The 19738-nt window shown below is 40.6% G+C and overlaps 1 protein-coding gene across 8 annotated transcripts in view; it reads right to left on the reverse strand.

The window, feature by feature from the left end:
• The window catches only part of PHACTR1 (phosphatase and actin regulator 1), a 586592-nt gene that overhangs the window by 338339 nt on the left and 228515 nt on the right, over positions 1-19738 (reverse strand). The window lies entirely within an intron of this gene.

A 19738-nucleotide genomic window follows, 5' to 3' on the forward strand; every position in this document is an offset into this window, starting at 1 on the left:
AGAACCACTTGAACCTGGAAGGTGGAGGTTGCAGTGACCTAAGATCATGCCATTGCACTCTAGCCTGGGAGACAAGGCAGAACTCTGTCTCAAAAAAAAGAAAAAAAAAAAGAAAAAGAAGAGGACAGGTCTCCTACTGTTGGTTGCAAAGGAAAACCCAGATAGACATGAGAAAAATATAAATGAGTAAACCTGAAAACCTGAATGACAGATTGATGTCTATTTATGTCTTTCCCTCCAGGTATAGTAAATACAAGGTTTTGTGGCAGTTACTATGGTAACTACTTTCTTAATAAGAATAAAGACACATAGGAAGGTGTCAGAAAACATCCAGAGGTTAGACATTCCTCAGTAATGGGAAGAGGATGCAGTAATAAAAAATATACCCTTGGTCTATACATAGTCATTAAATACTGGCACTGCAAAACTCAAATTTCTCAGACCACCACTGTTCAATAGAAATATAATATGGGGCTGGGCACAACGGCTCTATTCTGTAATCTCAGTACTCTGGGAGGCCAGGCGAGAACAGGAGTTTGAAAGCAGTCTGGGCAATGTAGCAAGACCACATTGGTACAAAAAAATTTTTTTAATTAGCTGGTTGTGTGCACCTGTATTTCCAGCTACTGGGGAGGTTGAGGTGCAAGGATCCCTTGAGCCCAGGAAGTCAAAGTAGTGAGCCACGACTGTACCACTGCACTCCAGCCTGAGCAACAGAGTTGCTCTCTCTACCCTAGCTCTCTCTCTCTTAAAAAAAAAATGTGTGTGTGTGTGTGTGTGTGTGTGTGTGTGTGTGATGTGAGCCATAGATGTAATTTTAAATTTTCTAGTAGTCACATTAAAACTTTTTAAGGGAAATATTTTGTAATATAGTTTATTTAATATATATAGCCAAAATATTATTTCAACATGTAATCAATATAAAAATTAATGAAATATTATATCTTCTTTTCATACTGAATATCTGAATATTGGTAAGTGTTTTATACCCTCATCACATCTCTAATAAGACTAGCCACATTTCAAGTGCCCAGAAGCCACATTGGTTAGTGGTTATCACATTAGATGGCCAAGCCCTGAATTATATATGGCCATTTTGAGGTTAGAATTTATTTTTGGGGAACAAATTTGTCTATCCCTACTTGAACATTTTAGAAAAATAAATGGCATTAATTTGGTTCTAGCCCTGTGGCATAATTCAAGTGGTAATCTCTTGGGTGGAACAAGAAAACATCAAATAAGCCTGGAATTGAAATAGTATTAAAGATCCAACTTCTTTCTTGCCACTAGAGGATCATGAAGATTAAAACATAAATCTCGGGTTTGTAAAAAGTTCCTTCCTTGTATTGCCCAATTGCCCAAGCTCAAGTCAGCGAAGTCTTATCTTGACTCTACTTTCTACACATCCTCTCTCTCTTCCTGTTTCCCCTATCCCTTCTGATAGACCCCTCCATCTTATCAAGTCCACCTGTCAGCTTTTCTCAAATGGCAGGGCCTCACCAGGTACCCAAACTCATCACAAGAGCCCCTGCCTGGTCTTCCTGACTCCACTTTCTGCCCACTTGAGTTCATTTTCTACCCTGCCTTCAATGTGAGCATGTGTCAAAGCAGACATTTAATCATCTAGCTTCTTAGCTTAAACCTTTCAATAGCAACCTACCACCTTTCAAATGAAATCCACATTCCTTGCAGTAACATGCTAGGCAATCATAAACTGGCCCTGGGAGCATTCCCAGCTCATCTGTTTGCTATACATTCTTTGAGTTTACCCTAGTCTACATGCTTGACAGTGGCATGATTTCTCTGTCTCCCTGCCTTTGTTTAAAGTCTGTTTCATCTGCCTGGAATGTCCTTTCTTGAAATCCCTACCCCTTACCAAATAGCAAAATCTTTCAAGACTAGATCAACTATTTCCTGTAGTTTTTCCTAATCTTGTGGTCAAAATTAACATCCTCCTCACCTATGTCGTCACCCACTTTTATAAGTCAATGTATTATAACATTGATCACAGTCAACTATAATCACATAATATGCTATTCAACCTGTCCAAGAATAGGAATCATGTGTCATTTACCTGTGAATTCACCTTGGGACATAAGAGTATTTCAATACATGTCTGAGGAATTCCAATACTCCTCCTGTCTACTTCTCCTTCTGATTCCCTAACCCCTTGCTGTATCATGGTTACCACCATCATCATTCTCATCATTACACAGCAGCTAATATTATCAGCAGTTACTAGATATCAAACACTGTGCTAAGCATTTTACACAGATTTCATTTAGTTCTAACAAATCTATAAGGCAGGGACTTAAAATATCCCCAATTTTTAATAGCTGTGACATCTCGAATACAGTTTCATTCCTTCGGCCAGTGTTTTTAGGTCATTCTTATAAACACCAGTTTAGACAAGCTGATGTGTAGTTATGCCTCCAAAGTGCACAGGGTTACAAATTTGTTAACTTATTTGTTAACAGGCTAAGGCATGTGTTTTTCTTTTATATTTTTAGTGTCTCTGACTCTTTAAAGCTTCTGAATTTTAATGGGCTGAGAAAATAGAAAACTAGCTTACTAGCATTTTGTATAGAATGAGAATATTGTAGCTTTGTTTTTATTTTTATTTTATATTCATTTATTTATTTATGAATGATGGAGTCTTGCTCTGTTGCCCAGGCTGGAGTGCAGTGGCACAATCTCAGCTCACTGCAACCTTCACCTCCTGGGTTCGAGATTCTCCTGCCTCAGCCTCCCAAGTAGCTAGGATTACAGGTGCCCACCACCATGTCTGGCTAATTTTTATGTTTTTAGTAGAGACAGGATTTCACTATGTTGGCCAGGCTAGTCTCGAACTCCTGACCTCAGGTGATCCACCTGCCTCAGCCTCCCAAAGTGCTGGGATTACAGGCATGAGCCACTGCACCTGGCAAGTATATTGTAGTTTTGTGTAAGGGCCCAAAGGGCACTTCCCTGTGGATGTCTCAGGACGTGTCACTCAGCTTTTTTCTCAGAGTCACTTTTGGCACTATTTCTGGCTCTCTAGTAGTTTCTACTATAATTCAGTTTATTGGTGCTTTAAAAAATGGACAAAGCAAACATCCAATGCTGGCAAGGCTAGGAAGGAACTGTTACTCATTGCTGATGGGGACTCAAAACAGTACAGATACTTTGGAAGACAATTTGGAAATTTCTTATAAAACTAAACATTCTTACCATATGACCTGGACATCCTGTTCCTTAGTATCTATAAAAAGGACTGAAAACTTCATATCCATACAAAAATCTGCACACGGATAGCAGGTTTATGCATAATTGCCAAAAGTTGGAAGCAATTGAGATGTCCTTCAGGAGGTGTATGGATAAATAAACTGTGGTACATCCAGACAATAGAGCACTACTTAGCATTAAAAGCAAACGAGCTCTCAAGCCATGAAAAGACATGGAGGAAATCTAACGCCTCCATGGAAAAAAGCCAATCTGGAAAAGCTACACACTGTTTGAGTTGACTACATGATATTCTGGAAAAGGTAAACACTACGGAGACAATGAAAAGATCGGGGTTGGGGGGAGGGAGGGATGAATGGTGGGAGAGAGGAATGAATGGGGGAGGGAGGGTTGGATGGGGTAGGGAGGGATGAATGGGGGAGCACAGAGGATTTTTAGGGCAGTGAAACTACTCAGCTCACATGATACTATAGTGGTGGCAACATGTCATTAAACACTTATACAAACCCACAGAATGTACAGCACCAAGAGTGAACTCTAATGCGGGCTGTAGACTCTGGGTGATGATGATATAGGTTCATCGATCGTAACAAAAGGACCACTCCACTGGGGGCTGTTGATAGGGAGGCTGTGCACTTGTAGGGTAGGAGGTATATGAGAAATCTCTGTTCCTTCCTCTTAACTTTCCTGTGAGCTTAAAACTGCTCTAAAGCATCTATCTGTTTTTTAAAACATGAAGGGACCAGAGAATGTCTTGCTCACAGGTGCCCAGGGTTGTGCTCACTGGCTTAACTACAAGGCACTAATTGTTGACTAGGTTGTCAGTTGCTCAGGAGTATTCACTGCTTTCTGCACTTCGTTTCCACAATGCCTCTACATAAATGGCAGTGCATGTACTAAAGGTTAACAAACTCTTGTTAAAATGAAATAAAGAGAAAATACACTTGATGCTTCACATAAGAAATACATATTTTCACCTACTTAAACAGTATCATAGCCTTGATGTCAACAGAAAGCTATTACCAATGGAGTTTGTGGAGGCTCTGGAGCCTGGGGTAGCCTCAGACTTGGATAGGGCATGGTGCTAGGAGGCCTGACTGGGGGCTAGAGGAGAAGCTGAGTTCTAGAGAAGCCTAACTGCCTTAGGGACTTTATCCATGAAGAGGCTTTGTGCTCTGTGTGCACCAGGGGTCAGCCCTTGGCCACCACTGCCTGGCTTTACAGCACATTGCACAGAACAGAGCTGTCTCTGCTGGGCAAAGTACTTTAACCTCTGAGAGCCTCAGTTTCCTCATCTGTAAAAAGGGGATGAGGATACTGCAGATTACTGCAGACACTGCATGAGATCATGTCTGTAAAGTGCTTGGCAGAGTGAGTGGCTAATGTGTCAATGAATGGAAATTGCTTATTCTCAATGTTAAATATTAGGAGCTATTTCATGATCATAATCAAGTTCTGGAGATGGAATTAGGGTGTGCACTCCCCCTATCTCACCCTCCTTCTCTCTATCCCACTTGCTGTAGGCACATATTAAGATGGTGAATTTATTGACTTCACAATCTGTCTTTCTTCTTTCCCTCTCTCTTCCTTCTACCTCTTTCTCACCTCTTCATTTTCCTCTCCCTCTTTCTCTTTTTCTTTAACTCTCCCCTTTTCTTTTACTATCTTAAAAATGAGTTTATTTTGTTTCTTTGCTATTCTTGGCCAACTAACTAAGGCTCTTTGTATGGAGACCTTCTTGCCAAGGCCATATTAAACTCACCAGGTTGCTAAACTTAGACTAGCCTGTTTCTGCTCTCCCTTGGAAACTCTGCGATGTCATAAACAAGAAAGGTATGAGGTCAAAGGATTCTTGTTCTGAGCAAAGGGGACGGTTTCACACAGAGCTTCCCAGAATGAAGGCAGGGCCTGACAGGAACGAGATGGGAGGCCTCCGGCATGATCTATGACAGAGCAGTTATTACCTTCCTCCCTGCCAAGTCAATGCCACTGCCAATCTCAGAAGTCATTTTTCAGATTGCTTTTTTGCCAGCTCAGCACAAAATCTATATGACAGCTTTACTTTGGGAGAGCAACAGAAAAAAGGCAGTTTCCTGCAGGATCACGTACTTTTGTTGATCCCTCTAATTCTGCCAAAGTACCACGTGGAATTTTTGTCATGACTTGTGACCAAATAGGACCAAGACCCAGAGAAGATACAAGAACTCAGTGGCCCATGTAATGGCACAAATGAATGAGGTGTTACAAGGTAGCAACTGCAGTAGGAAGGAGCCCGGGATGAATTCTAGCTCTGTCACTTGGTCACTGGGGGCAGGTGAGTTAGCCTCTGTTTCGTAAACTGGGGGGAAGGTGATGTTGTAAAGAACCTGTCAGGGGCCTAGGGCAGAGCAGGTGCTGAATGATCCTAGCCAGGTTGGTTTCTTAGCCTCCTTTTTTCATGTATAAAATGGAGAGAGACTACAATGCCCTTTTTGTAGAGTTCTTTGGTGAAAATTAAATGAGCCTTCCAGCAAATGGTGGGTACCACATGTGTGTGCCTCTCCTCCTTCCTTCTCCTGGAAAACCTCCAAGTTGTAGATTCTATTTTCCAAAGATGAACACAACCACATCTCCCATCCCACATGCTCTTCAGAATCCTACCACTTCCCCATCAAGTGGTGGAATCTAATTCCTCTCTCTCTCTCTGAATCTGAGTAGGCTTGGAACTTGCTTACACACACCGTACGGTAGAAGTAATTCTGTGGGACTGCAGAGGTGCCATCATAAAAGGCAGTGTAACTTCCCTCAAATTAGTTGGGATCTTGCTTTTGAAGCCTTCTGATGATATGTAACCAGTTAACTGCTTTGAGGCCACCATGCTATGAGGAAGCCCAACTTAGCCTGCACGGAGAGACCAGAGAGTTCCCAGATGCTCCAGCCCCAACCCTCAACAGTGGCTGCCTGAACCGCAATCCATGAGAGACTGAAACCAGAACCACTCAGCTGAGTCCTCCTGAATCCTGCTTCACAGAAACATGAGAAATTATCAAAATGATTACTGTTTTAAACAGCGAGGTGTTGGGGTGATTTGTTATGCAGTGAAAGATACTTGGGACACTCCAGGAGATATTTAATAAAAATCCTAAGCAGCTCAAGGTTGGAGCATTCGGTGTGAGACAACAGGAGTGTATATAGACTTGGCCTCTTAGTCCTTCTATCAGCCCTGGGGATGGGCAACTCCATTTTCAAGCAGCAATCTAATCCTTCTCCTCTTCAGAGCACTGTGTATTTGTGTGCATCTAGTGGTATGAGAAAATCCCACTATTGATCCAAATTGATTCGTGATTATTTTTCCATACCACAGAAGCTGTTTACTTTTATACTAAATCTTAAAGTTACCAAACCATTTTTGGTTTAAAAGGACATTAATACTAAACAATTTTCAAAGTGTTTTACATCAGGGTTTATATATTCTTTAAATTTATTTTAAATAAAACCACCACAGCAGTATATTCAGATCCCCCTTCCTGGTTGGAATATCCTCTCAAACTCCCATGCCTTTTTGGCCAATGTATGTCTATACCATATTTGCCTCCAGAGGCTTACCTCCTCCCGGAAGCTCCCCAAACAACCTCAGTGGATGTGGGTCATTTACTTGGTCTTCCTTCCCAGTGGACACTTATGCTAAGAGAGTGGTGTCTGTGCTGGAAGATGTTGCTTTGGGGTTACTGTTTGCTGGGCTTCCCTAGGTGTTTCACTGATAGAGGTTGTATATCTACTGTGGTGAAAGATCCTGGAAAGTGTGGACCATTTTTCTATTTCTTTGTACCCCATTATCACAAAGATTCCTTGTACCTGACCTTCAGGGAGGTCTGTTATAATAAATGTATTTTGAAATGCTTTTAAGACTTTCCACACAAATAAGGAAAAACAGCTATAAATTGCTTGGAAGTAAAATTTAATATATTACTAAATTGTCAAATATTTAAATATTTCAGAATGTGAGAGCAATTTTGAGTAAGGGCATGTGAATGAAATGTAGATAATGAGCACATAATAAAACCTAATTGAAAGATAAATATGGCCTCAATGACCTCTTCCTAGAGGAAAATAACATAGGGTTCAAAGCTTTGGCACTGGAATGAGGCAGGGTCAGGGTTTAAATCTTGACCGTTATTACTTTGACTGTGTGATCTTTGACAAGTCCACAAGTCTTGAAGGGTGATAAAAGTAAAGCTTAGATCATAGGATTGTTGTCACGATCAATGTGGTGGTTTGTGTTAAGTACTTAGCATTATCTCTGGTACAGAGAAGGCATACATCTTGGATATAGTTTAGTGTCATTATCACCAACACCACCATGTCCACCACCAACAACCCTTAGTCACCATGACGGGTTTTGCTCTTAAGGCCTCAGAGCTGGGTGGGATATACCCCTTTCTTTAGTTAATCACCTTTCCTTCCACTGAGACATTTTTCCTTCAACACCACTCTATTTCTCAGCTTCTGTGTTAATGTTGCAATCATGATTGTTTCAAACAATCCAAATAATCTCAGCTGCTTTGTACAGCTTACCAACACCCAGCCATGACTTGACACAAGGTGTTCTCAAGTGTCTCGGTCATCATCACCTACTGCCAAGATTACCCGAGAGCAGGAAGTCTGTTTTGACTAATGATGCAGAACCACCTAGCTCCTAAGTCTGGTGCCAGTCAGCTCAACCTTTACTTTAGGGATGTGGAAAGGTTCATGGCACACCTACAATGAGCCAACAGAGGAGAACATTAGGGTTGAAAAAGATAAAATCTACAGGAAATAACATTATAGATTAGTTGTTCATTCACTTATTCATTTATATATTAATTCATCTACTCAGCAAATAGTTATTAAACAAATCCTGCTATGAATTTGTAGAATGTACAAACATGAAGAAAACAGAAGTGATTTCTGCCTCATAAAGCTTTCAGATTGGTGGAAAATAACTGCTTTGTCATTAAATGACCCGGGGTTTGAATGGACTCTGTCACTTACTATGTATTTAAATTGCTTAGACCTTTCTGAGCCTCATTTTCCTTAGGGTGATTGTGAAGATTAAATGAATTCACAGAAGTCTACTGCTCACCACAGACCCTGGCAATGTCTACCATTTCTTTCCCCAAAGGTCATATAATTTATAGCCAGTAGAGTGAGGACACAAACCTAGGAGCATCTGGCTCCCACATTAATACTTTCAAAGAAATTTTCTATTTATTTTAAGTCTCACTACTTTTGATTTATTTTTTCTTCCCAAGTCATTAATTCATCATTCATCATCCACTCAAAAATAAGAACTTTGTTTTTTCGTATGTTTTCCCATGTCTTCTTTATTTCTCATTGAACCATCTGTAGTAAGCCACTCCCCACTACATTAACCAATATGAAAATCATGAGGCAACTGGTGTCATTACGGAAAAACAACAACAATAACAACAGAATAGTTACATTTCTTCAGGTTATACTTGGGAGGCCAGATGAAGTGCTAGGTTATGCAGACCATCCTATCTCAACAGTGCAGTAGAAAGAGGTGTAGTCAGAATCCAGCAGGAAGAGCTTAGCTTGCCACGTGGTAATTTATGGGTATTCCTTTTTTTAATCTAGAAGTTGGAATGTTACTAAATTATATTAATGATCTAGGGGACCTCCACTAAAAATCCAGCACCATCATTGCATTGTATGCGTAATGCTTTTTGAGACTCTGAGCCCTCCACCATATTGGATACCACACTGCAATTCTTCTCTTGCTTTCTGCAATAACACTTACTCTAAGCTACTTTTTTTGTTTGTTTACTTAAATTGTACTTTTTATTTCTTTGTCTTTTGTCCATTTATCTACTTCTTAAATGTTGAGTTTTCTCTCAAGCCATTATTTTGGTCTTACTCCTCCCTAGATGATCTCATTTCTGATCTCTTAATCATTTTTCTAGAGCCTTCTCATCTACACCACTTGCAATTTTCCTAATTCACATCCTTACCCCCTCTTACTAGGTCTACTGTGGTAATCTCACTGGTTTCCCATTTGCAAATTGCTCACGTCTCTGAGCTTTGTTTTTCACACTGCTACCGGCATTGGCTTCCTAAAACCAGGCTAGCACATGATATCCTTTCTCAACGGTTACCGTCACTCCCTGACTGAGTAATGTTCAAGTTGTTTAGCATGGCATCCAAGGTCCTTCACTATATTCCTGCTCATTTTTCATTCCATCCCTCCCTGATATCACATCTTCTGCTATCACAGTCTACTTAGTACTCTACACAAGTTTCATCTTTCCCTACCTACCTTCTCATTGGATGATGCATTTCTTCATTCTTTATCATTTGTGGCATTTCTCAATATATGGTTCTTAGAACACTGGTCTTTTGAGATGTTCTACTGAAGAAAAGGAATCTGGTAATCTGGTGTAATACTGTATACTAGATCTACTTCCACCCCCACCTTGGAGATTTTATGAACTTTAACATTTATTTATGAGAGTCTTGCTCTGTCACCCAGGCTGGAGTGCAGTGACAAGATCTTGGGTCACTGCAACTTCCACCTCCAGAGTTCAAGCAACTCTCCTGCCTCAGCCTCCTGAGTGGCTGGGATTACAGGTGTGTACCACCATGCCCAGCTAATTTTGTGTTTTTAGTAGAGTCAGGGTTTTGTCATGTTGGTCTGGCTGGTCTTGAACTCCTGACCTCAGGTGATGTGCTCGCCTCAGCCTCTCAAAGTGCTGGGATTACAGGCATGAGCCACTGAACCTGGCTGAACTTTAGCATTTAATATGCTCTGAGAAGTCCTGCAGCAACTAAATCAGGTTAGCTTTGTTACCCAGTGTTTCCTGAACACCAGATTCCTCTTTTTCTGGAAACCCTTAAGAACTAGCATTTAATCATCATATGTTGTGAAACACTGATATATTCAAATCTTCTTCATTCATTCATATTTCATTTCATCTGTCCTTATTCATTGTCTTCGAAAGTATTTATTTAGCACCATGCCAGGCACTAGAGAATGGACTGAGAAAATATTCTCTTGAAGGCAAGAGGAACATAATTCCTGCTTTCATGAAACTCACATTTTTGACTGAACAGTAAATAAGTAAACATGCAATGCCACAAAATGTGATAAGCGCTATCATAGGGGAATCAGAGACAGTTGTGGCAGTGCATAGCAGAAGGACAATGAATATGGTGGAGTGGTTAGGGAGGGCTTCCTGGAGGAAGTGGTTTTTACACAGGGACCTAAAAGAAAAGTAGGAATTGGCCAGATGGAAATAAGGGGAGCAAAAGGGAAAGAGTGTAGTCAGGGGCAACTGCTTGTATGAAACTGCTGAAACCAGAGAGCACGGCATGTCTGAGGGACTAAAAGAAATCTTAGCCCAAAGGTGATGATGTCTTCACCGTTCCTTTCATCCCCATTTGCGGGAACTTCCTCTGTCTCCTCTACCTTATCCAACTTGCTAAGTGGATGTTCAGAACATGCCTGGGCATTACGGTGATCTGATCAAACAATTATTTTAGGGGGACAGATATGATCTTTTGAAGTGCAGAGCTAAATGCATACCCCCTTCCCAACAGTTTCAATAAAGTCAGAATGAGGAAGTTTATTGTTTAAAAGGTTTATTGTTAAGGGGCACTTACAGATGCTGTATTAATTTTATTTCTAATGTATTTTTTCAAAGAAAGGATTAACATAGGTATGTCACTGTGGATCCTGAGGGATTTTCTTAATCAACTCCATTGTTATTTTATCCTCCTTAGCGTGTTTTGCATTTTTAGGCAGCTTGCTTATGTCAATAAGCAAACAGACAAGCAAACTGTAATTGGGCAGATTGAACTAGAAGCCTAGAATTAAGCATACTTAGCCCAGGAGTTGGACTCAGCGTCTCTCTCAGTAGCCACCACACTGAGATACATGCCCTCGATCATTGCCTTAATTCTCAGACACACTGTGACTCTTGCCTTTCCTTCCGTGGCTGCTGTCTGGGAATAAAAGAGTTGTCCCTTTTGTTATCAGTAGAACAGAGGGTTATGTCTCTTCATTAACAAAAGGAAGTGGTGCAATGTAGTGAGAACATTGCAATTGTTTCCAATTAATCCCACTCGCAGCTTGGCAAAGTTGATAATCCATAAAATGACCTGAGACCTAAATATGCAGCACAGTTATCTTTTATCAGTCATTTTTGCATTGTTCCAGCAGAAGTAAGAAAATTCCAAGACTAGATGCAAGGCCTACAGATTTACAATATCATACATTCTTTTTTTTTTTTTTTTTTTTGAGACGGAGTTTCGCTCTTGTTACCCAGGCTGGAGTGCAATGGCGCGATCTCGGCTCACCGCAACCTCCGCCTCCTGGGTTCAGGCAATTCTCCTGCCTCAGCCTCCTGAGTAGCTGGGATTACAGGCACACGCCACCACACCCAGCTGATTTTTTGTATTTTTAGTAGAGACGGGGTTTCACCATGTTGACCAGGATGGTCTCGATCTCTTGACCTTGTGATCCACCTGCCTCGGCCTCCCAAAGTGCTGGGATTACAGGCTTGAGCCACCGCGCCCGGCCAACATTCTTAAGTATTATCTCAAATATAAAATAAATTTAGCTGTGCCAATCAGATCTTACGAATTTCTAAATGTTTTACAACCTTTATATAACATTACATGTTGACAGGCGTCAATTCAACCACAGCGAAGCAATTATTTACTTGGATATACCATTTGCCACCAAAGCAACGACACCTTCCCATTCACATAAAAGCAAGAAGGACATTGCACTTTAATTTCATCATCGGTGTAATTTCTAAATTATTTGATATGGAGAATGTGTCTTACACATCTATGAACTCCTAAAAATGTTACATGGATCATACTATTCCAGGTGCATAAGCGCCTTTTCTTTTCATTGCAGCAAACTACGCATAAGGTGTATAATTCAGTGCCAGTTAGTACATTCACAGTGTTGTGCAGCCGTCACCACTGTGTAGTGCTGTAATATATTTTCATCCACCCAAAAGGAAACCCCGTAGCCAAGGAACAATCATACCTCATTCTCCCATTTTCCTTAGTTCCTGGTAAAGCCAACCTGCCTCTGTCTCTGTGAATTTGCCTATCCTGGACATTTCATATAAATAGAATCAGACATATGTGGCTTCTTTCTCTTAGCACAGTATTTTCAAGGTTCATCCATCAAGTACGTGTATCAATACTTTATTTCTTTCTATGGTTGAATAATATTTCAACCAATTTGGATATGCCACATATTGTTTGTTCACACCTTGTTTGTTGATGAACGTGTGGGTGTTTCTACCTTTTGGCTATTGCAACGCTGTTCTAAACATTCCTGTACAAGTTTTTGTTTGAATACCTGTTTCTAATTCTTTTGGATATCTGTCTAGGAATGGAATTGCTGGATCATATGGTAATTCTATGATTAACTTATTGAGAAATAAATATTACTTTTTTATTGGATGTTACCATGATTCTGCAAAGATTGAATGTGGTTGGTAGGGCAGATCTACACCTGCTGAAATGCCTGGATTAAAGAGCTGTGGAGCTTTGGGATATGTGTGCTTGTATCAGCACGAGTCAGGAAGATTGATTTGGATGATTCATTTATCCACTAGCTCATAAGCTACTTTCTTCAGTCGAGCTCTGTTGCCAAACACTCAGGCATTGGAGTTGGACTGCATGAATTCCAGTCCCAGGCTGCCATATATCAGTGTGTGATCTTATTTTCATTCATTCATTCATTCATTCATTCATGACAGAGTCTCACTCTGTCACCCAGGCTGGAGTACAATAGTATAATCTTGGCTCACTGTAACCTCCGCCTCCTCGGTTCAAGCGATTCTCCTGCCTCAGCCTCCCAAGTGACTGGGATTACAGGTGTGTGCCACCACACTCAACTAATTTTTTTGTATTTTTGGTAGGGATGGGGTTTCATCATGTTGTCCAGGCTGGTCTCGAACTCCTGACCTCAAGTGATCTACCCACCTCAGCCTCCCAAGTGCTGGGATTACAGGTGTGAGCCACCGCGCCTGGCCACTGTGTGACCTTAAACTAGTTGTTTGACCTCTAAGACTTAGTTTCATCACTTGTAAATGAGAAAACTAGCTCTAACTACAACATGAAGTTGTGGTTACTTTAAACATGGCTGGGTATTTCCAAAGTGTAGTACATCACTTGGCAATAAATACTCAAAAAGTATTTGCTTGGATTGTGTTTCTACTACTTGATACCCCTGTGGTGTTTAAGTAGCACAGTGTTAGGCACACTAAAAGGCACTTAATCATATAGAAATAATGACATGTTTAATAGGAAATGACTTGGGTCATTTGAGGATTATCAGTTTTTTTCTCTTTTTTTCTTTGCTGTTGCATGTTTGTTGGAATATTCTGTTTCCTGAAGGGTGAGCAAGAGATGAGATGAGGCATTGGAAAGTCAATGTCAATGGATGTAGGCAGAGATTTTCTTATGGGTACCTTTCCTTAATCCCCCTCTGGATGAGGTCAGTTGCTGGCAGGATGGGGAAATGACCAGCCATTTGTTTCCTGCTCAAAGTTTTCCATGCCTTGGGGAAGAGCTTCTCTAAAAGGAAATAGCAAATAACTCTCTGTCTATATTTGAAAATGCATTTTAGTTAATTTGGATCCACTCATGATGTCTTGATTGCAAGCCCCACATACTGACCTTTGAGTTCACTTTACATATTTTTCTATGCCACTTTACATATTTTTCTATTTTTCAGCATTACAAACATCAGGTTGCATATACTTTTGCTGGTATGATTGCTTCTGGCTGAGAATCTGCCCTGGGCTCTGACTATGCTGTATCCCTGACTCATGCTGCTTCGAGGCTCGCCTGTCCTGATGTACGCCCATAATTCACGACTCCGCAGCTTCCCAGAACCCCGATGCTACATTTCAAGGACGTTTGGCTCCTACTCACTGAAGGCAGGAGCAGATTTCAGTGGAGGGGCAGGAAGTGGCAAGTGAGAGGTAATGACATCCGGTCACGAACTCTCCCTGCTGAGGAAAGGTTTTAGAGCAAAGTGCTGAGTGATGAGACCCCTCTACCTCTTCTTTCCTTGCAGTCCGCCTGGCACTACCATGGTTTTCTGCTTGCTTCTCTTCACAGTTGTGACTTGCAAGAAAGACCCTTCATCATTTTACAGAGGTGATTTATGGCATTACAAATGGCCATAAAGAGTGCCATAACTACAGTGGGCCAAGCACCAGATGTGACACAGAATGTGTGACGTAGGTTAAATATCAAGTACCTGTCAGTAATTTGCCACTACGCTGAGGATACTTCTTAAAGAGGACTTTACTGCTGGTCTGGTTTAGCCTTTCACCAACCAAAGAAAGTTTACTCAAATGTATTGGGACCCAAGGGTTTCTGTAGATGAACTGCAAGGGTGAGTGGCCTTGACCCTGAACCTCACTGGTAGGTAGAAAATGACTGATTATAAGAGATTGGTGCCATAAAGAGCCCACTAAACATAATGTCTAAGTGAAAATCATATGCTTACTATGCAAGCACCTCTTTAAGGCCAAGCCCCCAAGCTTCCCTTCTAATAATAAATAAGGACAATCTATACAGACATTTTGAAGCCATTGCTACTCGGGTGATGGTAGTAAGAATCATTTCCGTCTGTTCCAATTTTTCTGTCTTAGCATGTCATGAGCAGATAGTAAGTGTCTCTGTCCAAATGATACATGTTAAGGGACAAATATGTTCAAACATTAGAATAGTCCCATTAATGGGAGGCTGAGAAACTTAGATGGCACAGATGAGCAGCACAGCACTCAGAGAGTCATTAAGTATGAAGGTCAACATCAAAGTCTCCAACCTGCTTGCTTTACATATGTAAAGCCAGGAAGAAATGTATGTAGGATATGACACATGGAGGGAAGAATGTATATTTCCATCACTTCTTAGCAACGTCCTAGCAAAAGCTCCATGAGGACTTCCACCTCCATATATTCAAGGCTTTTCATCTATTATGAATTTTCAACTGACTTCTGGGCAAACATCATAAAGCAATTTTATCTCCACTGAATATTTCACCATTCTAAATAGAAATCCTTCCAGCCTGTTACCCTATTACTGAAGGTGCCCTAAAGAAAAGTAACTCTAAACCAACATATGCAGGCTCTCATGAGTTAAAACACAAATCCCTTACAACCTTGTGATATATAAAAAATTCATCTTTTAACACCAAAAGCGGAAAAGCAGTTTTAAGAAGCCTTCACAATGCCATCCCACACCTTGAGTTATTTAATTGCGATAGAATACATGTACCAAAAATCATTCCCTAATTAGCTTAAACCTAAAACAGCAGTTGTTAAATGTGTGATTGGTGCTGATGCAAGGGGGTATGCTTTTGCCATTGTGCGGCAGAGACTGTGATGCTGTTCAGGTTTTATTTTTAAAATTTGGGTAATTATAACTTAAACTAACAGCAGGGGGGAAATGAATCATTTATTCATCTCCCTTATTACAGCTTCTCTCCCCAAAAGTGTTTCCTTTCTTGCTGCATTTACCTAGCCAGTGAGGTATTACTCTGGGTCCTGAGGACTGAAGCATCTGGGATTTGATCACAAATTGTATAGTAAACATTCTGAGACAAATGACTGCCACCCAAATTCAATATAAAGTGGAAAAATGCACTCAATTAATTCAGTATATTTGCTGGATAGAAAACGTGAACAATTCACAAAAAACAGTTTGGCATTGGAGGGAAATTTCTGGACTGGATGTCAGAAAACTGGATTTGAGCCCACCTCTGCCAGTGACTAGTGGGGTACCTCTGGCGCCCCCTAGCTCCCTGGGTCTCCAGTTCTTTTTTAGGCTCTCGGGTTGCTTGCAGCTCTGAGATGTAGAATTCCACGGCAATTAAGAAGAGTGGAATGGTGTGAATATCCGGAATATATAGCTACTTGTATAATCTACTGCTTTTCTCCAATTAGTATGAGTCAGCCTTAGACTTGGCTGGGATTTTGACTGATGAGGAAGGAGTTCTAGAGAGGACAAGTGACTGGTTAACAGTCACACTGTTGGTAAATGTGGGAGAGAGAGTGCAAACCAGGGATTTCTATACTAGGTGGGCTCAAATCCAGGTTTTCTGACATCCAGTCCAGAACTTTTCCTCCTATGCCAAACTGCTTCTTGTTGATTGTTCAAATTTTAGATCAAGCAAATGTACTGAATTAATTGATGCTAGGTTACCTGAGATGATCTCTCCTTAGATTACAAAGAAACTAAGTGACATCTGAATTAAAAGCTTTACCACTGTATTTTACAATGGCTACTCATTATCCTTAGACCAGGGAACAGCATCTGGAATCCAGTAGTCCTCGTTCTGGTTCAGCATGATTTTGCCACACAATGTAGCATCTACATGTCCTAGATTTATCTTTGTTCAGAAAAGCTGTATTATATAATAATTAGGAGTATAGGCTTGATACCAAGATTTGTATATGACTGTTCATAGCAGCTTAATTTGTAACATTCAAACACTGTAAATAACCCCACTGTTCATTAACAGGTAAATGGACAAATTGTGGTATATCCATACAACGAAACGCTACTCGGTGATTAAAAACGCACGAACTGTTGAGATCTGTGACAACATGAATAAATCAGAAAGTAATTATTCCAAGTGACAGAAGCCAAACAACAAAAGAAGAGTTCATCCTGTAGTGTTCCATTTACATAAACTTGTAGAAAATGTAGGCTAATCTATAGCAACAGAATGCAGATCCTTGTTGCTTGGAGATGGGAGCCTGAGGAGGGGTAGGTGGGAAGGATGAAAAAGAAGCAGGAGGAAGCTTTTGTGAGTGAGGGATATGTTCATTGTCTTGATTTCGGTGATGGTTTCAACAGTGTATCTCCATGCCAGAAGTTTTCAAATTGTATACCTGAAATATGTGCAGTTTATTGTATACCAATTATACCTTATTTTAGCTGTTCCAAAAAATGAAAAACAGAAAAACCAGATGGGGCCATGCAGTGTTATTGTCTTTATTATGATTGTCATCGTGTGGTGCTGTTGCTGATGGGGTGGATGCATTTACGCTCCCCTGTGAGTCCATGGAGCTAGCCTAACATAGAGAGATGGCTAGGCAGAAAGAAGACCTGCAATCAGTTAGATCAGTGAAGTCCTAATCTCATTTCATTCCTGGCTTTGTGGGTTTCACTACCCACTAACTGTGTAATCTTTGGTGAGTTATAAACATCATCTGAAAAAGAGGGGGGTGGGAAATAATTCCTACCTCATGAAAGTTGCCTTGAGGATGAAATAAGTTAATGTTTGTTAAGTACGTAATAAAAATTAACTTTTATTATTATTTTCCTGGAACACTGAGAAAAGATTCTGGTTTTTTTCTTTTTGTAGACTGAGTTTCACTCTGTTGCCCAGGCTGACCTCTGCTCACTGCAACCTCTACCTCCTGGGTTCAAGCACTTCTCATGACTCAGCTTCCAGAGTAGCTGGGATTACAGGTGTGTGCTACCACGCCAGGCCACTTTTTGTACTTTTGGTAGAGACGGGGTTTCACCATGTTGGCCAGGCTGGTCTTGAACTCCTGACCGCACTCCTTGGCCTCCCAAAGTGCTGGGATTACAGGTGTGAGCCACTGCGCCCAGCCAGGATTCTTTTATCTTTTGCATTGCATTTTGTTTTCATAAAATTTAAGTTCATCAGTCTATTGAAAGAATATTAAAGTGTGGCAATTCATACAGGTTTCCAGATTGCTACTTAGCACCCTGCCTGGGAGCTTTTGTTTTGGTTCCCTTTCCCAGTCACTCTTTAGTCCTTCCTCTTGTTTTATCTTTCTTCAGAACACTTATGACCACCTGACATACTATATACTTGCTTGTTTATTTGTTTACGCTCTGTATCCCTCCACTGGGACATAAGCTCTCTGAGGCTAGGGACTTTGTTTGGTTCACTGAAATATAAAATTCACTCAATTAGTATGTGTTGAGTGTTGAATAAAGGAATGGCTGCATTATCTTCAAGGGCCTTCCTCTGAGAAGGGCAGTGTGGTGGTGGCCATTTTTATTATTGTCTTTGTGTGGTGCCATTGCTGACCGTGTGCACAGGTTTATGTGCCCCCTAGGATTCCATGCAGCTAGCCTCACACAGAGAGGAAGCTGCGCAGAAAAAAAGCCTGAAATCGGTTAGATCATGAAGTCCTAATCTCATTTTATTCCTGGCTCTGTGGGAGTAAGAGACTGCATAGGCTGAATAAGATATTTGAAAAAGTAAGGTTAGGTCCTGAGACCATTCCTTAATTATAAAGAAAGAACAGAAACCTTGAGTTTTGGAAACTTGGAAACATTATGGCTCTGATGTGACACATCCTCAGACCCTTTTTAAAAAAAAAAGTCAGTAAGAAAAAAGACTGAAAGGAAGTTAAGTCCAGGGCGAAAAGTCATCCCAGGCCTCCAGTGGCCCTTGAAACTTCAGCCAATTTGTTCTTTGGGTTACTCAAGACTCACCACAGCTGTCTTTTTCTTTCTTTTTAATTTTGTGAAAGCAAATTATATGCCTAAGCCTCAAAGCAGCTAATTCTTGACTTGCTTCCAGTCACCTGCCTTGTCTGCCTGCCGCCCCATTTCCTATAGATGCTATTTCTTCAAGTTTGTTGTTTTAGGAAAAATGTGAAAAGTGCATTGATGCATCAAAACAATAGTCTATGGAACATGTGCTTGGACCAAAAATTATACTGCAGTGAATCCTCATGTGAGTAAACCGATGTAAACCGATCACTTAAATTATTCTACCTTGAACCTTTCCTTAGCAATCTGCAAACAATGCCACATAAATAAGTGATGTTTCAGTGCATACAAAAGACTTCCTGAGTTAGCATTTGTCATCTTTTATGTTTTAATTATCTCATTTGATCTCTTTATTGTTGCAATTACATTCTGATTTTGTGTGCAGACACTTCAGTGCCTTAGGCTAGATTAATCAATTAACATTATAATTACTATTGTACCGGTATAGATACAAGTGGATAGGTGGCTAGCATAGCTTCACATCCATGTTTGATCCTGGATAAAAAGCCTAGCTATGGAAAATTCTTTTAGACTACTTTGAAGTGAAAAATGAGACTCTTCCTAAAATCCTAAAGTAACATGAGGGATTTGGATGAATTTTGTTTGTTTGTGTGCTAGATCAACACTCATTGTTTGTTGCAAATATGTATATATCATTAAGAGGGCAACAAGATTATCTATTTTTTTTTAAATGACACTCAAGCTGAAATCATTAGGCAGTGGCCTTGATCAAAGGCTCTTGGAGAGCAGGGAGTTTTGGTAGGTTGTGAGAACATTAGGTTTCAGAAAATATGAGAAAACATACCTCCCAGCCATGAGAGGACCTCCCGGTTCAATGCACAAGACTAACAGATTTTTCAGGAGCCTATGCATGCAATGCACACAGGCTCACAGCTATGATGAATGCAGGCCCAAATGCAGAACCGAGCTAGTCCTTGGGTCTTTGAAAAAACCA

The sequence above is a fragment of the Sapajus apella genome, unplaced genomic scaffold, assembly GCF_009761245.1.
Source record: "Sapajus apella isolate SASKATOON/1434 unplaced genomic scaffold, GSC_monkey_1.0 scaffold63, whole genome shotgun sequence".
Taxonomy (NCBI): domain Eukaryota; kingdom Metazoa; phylum Chordata; class Mammalia; order Primates; family Cebidae; genus Sapajus; species Sapajus apella.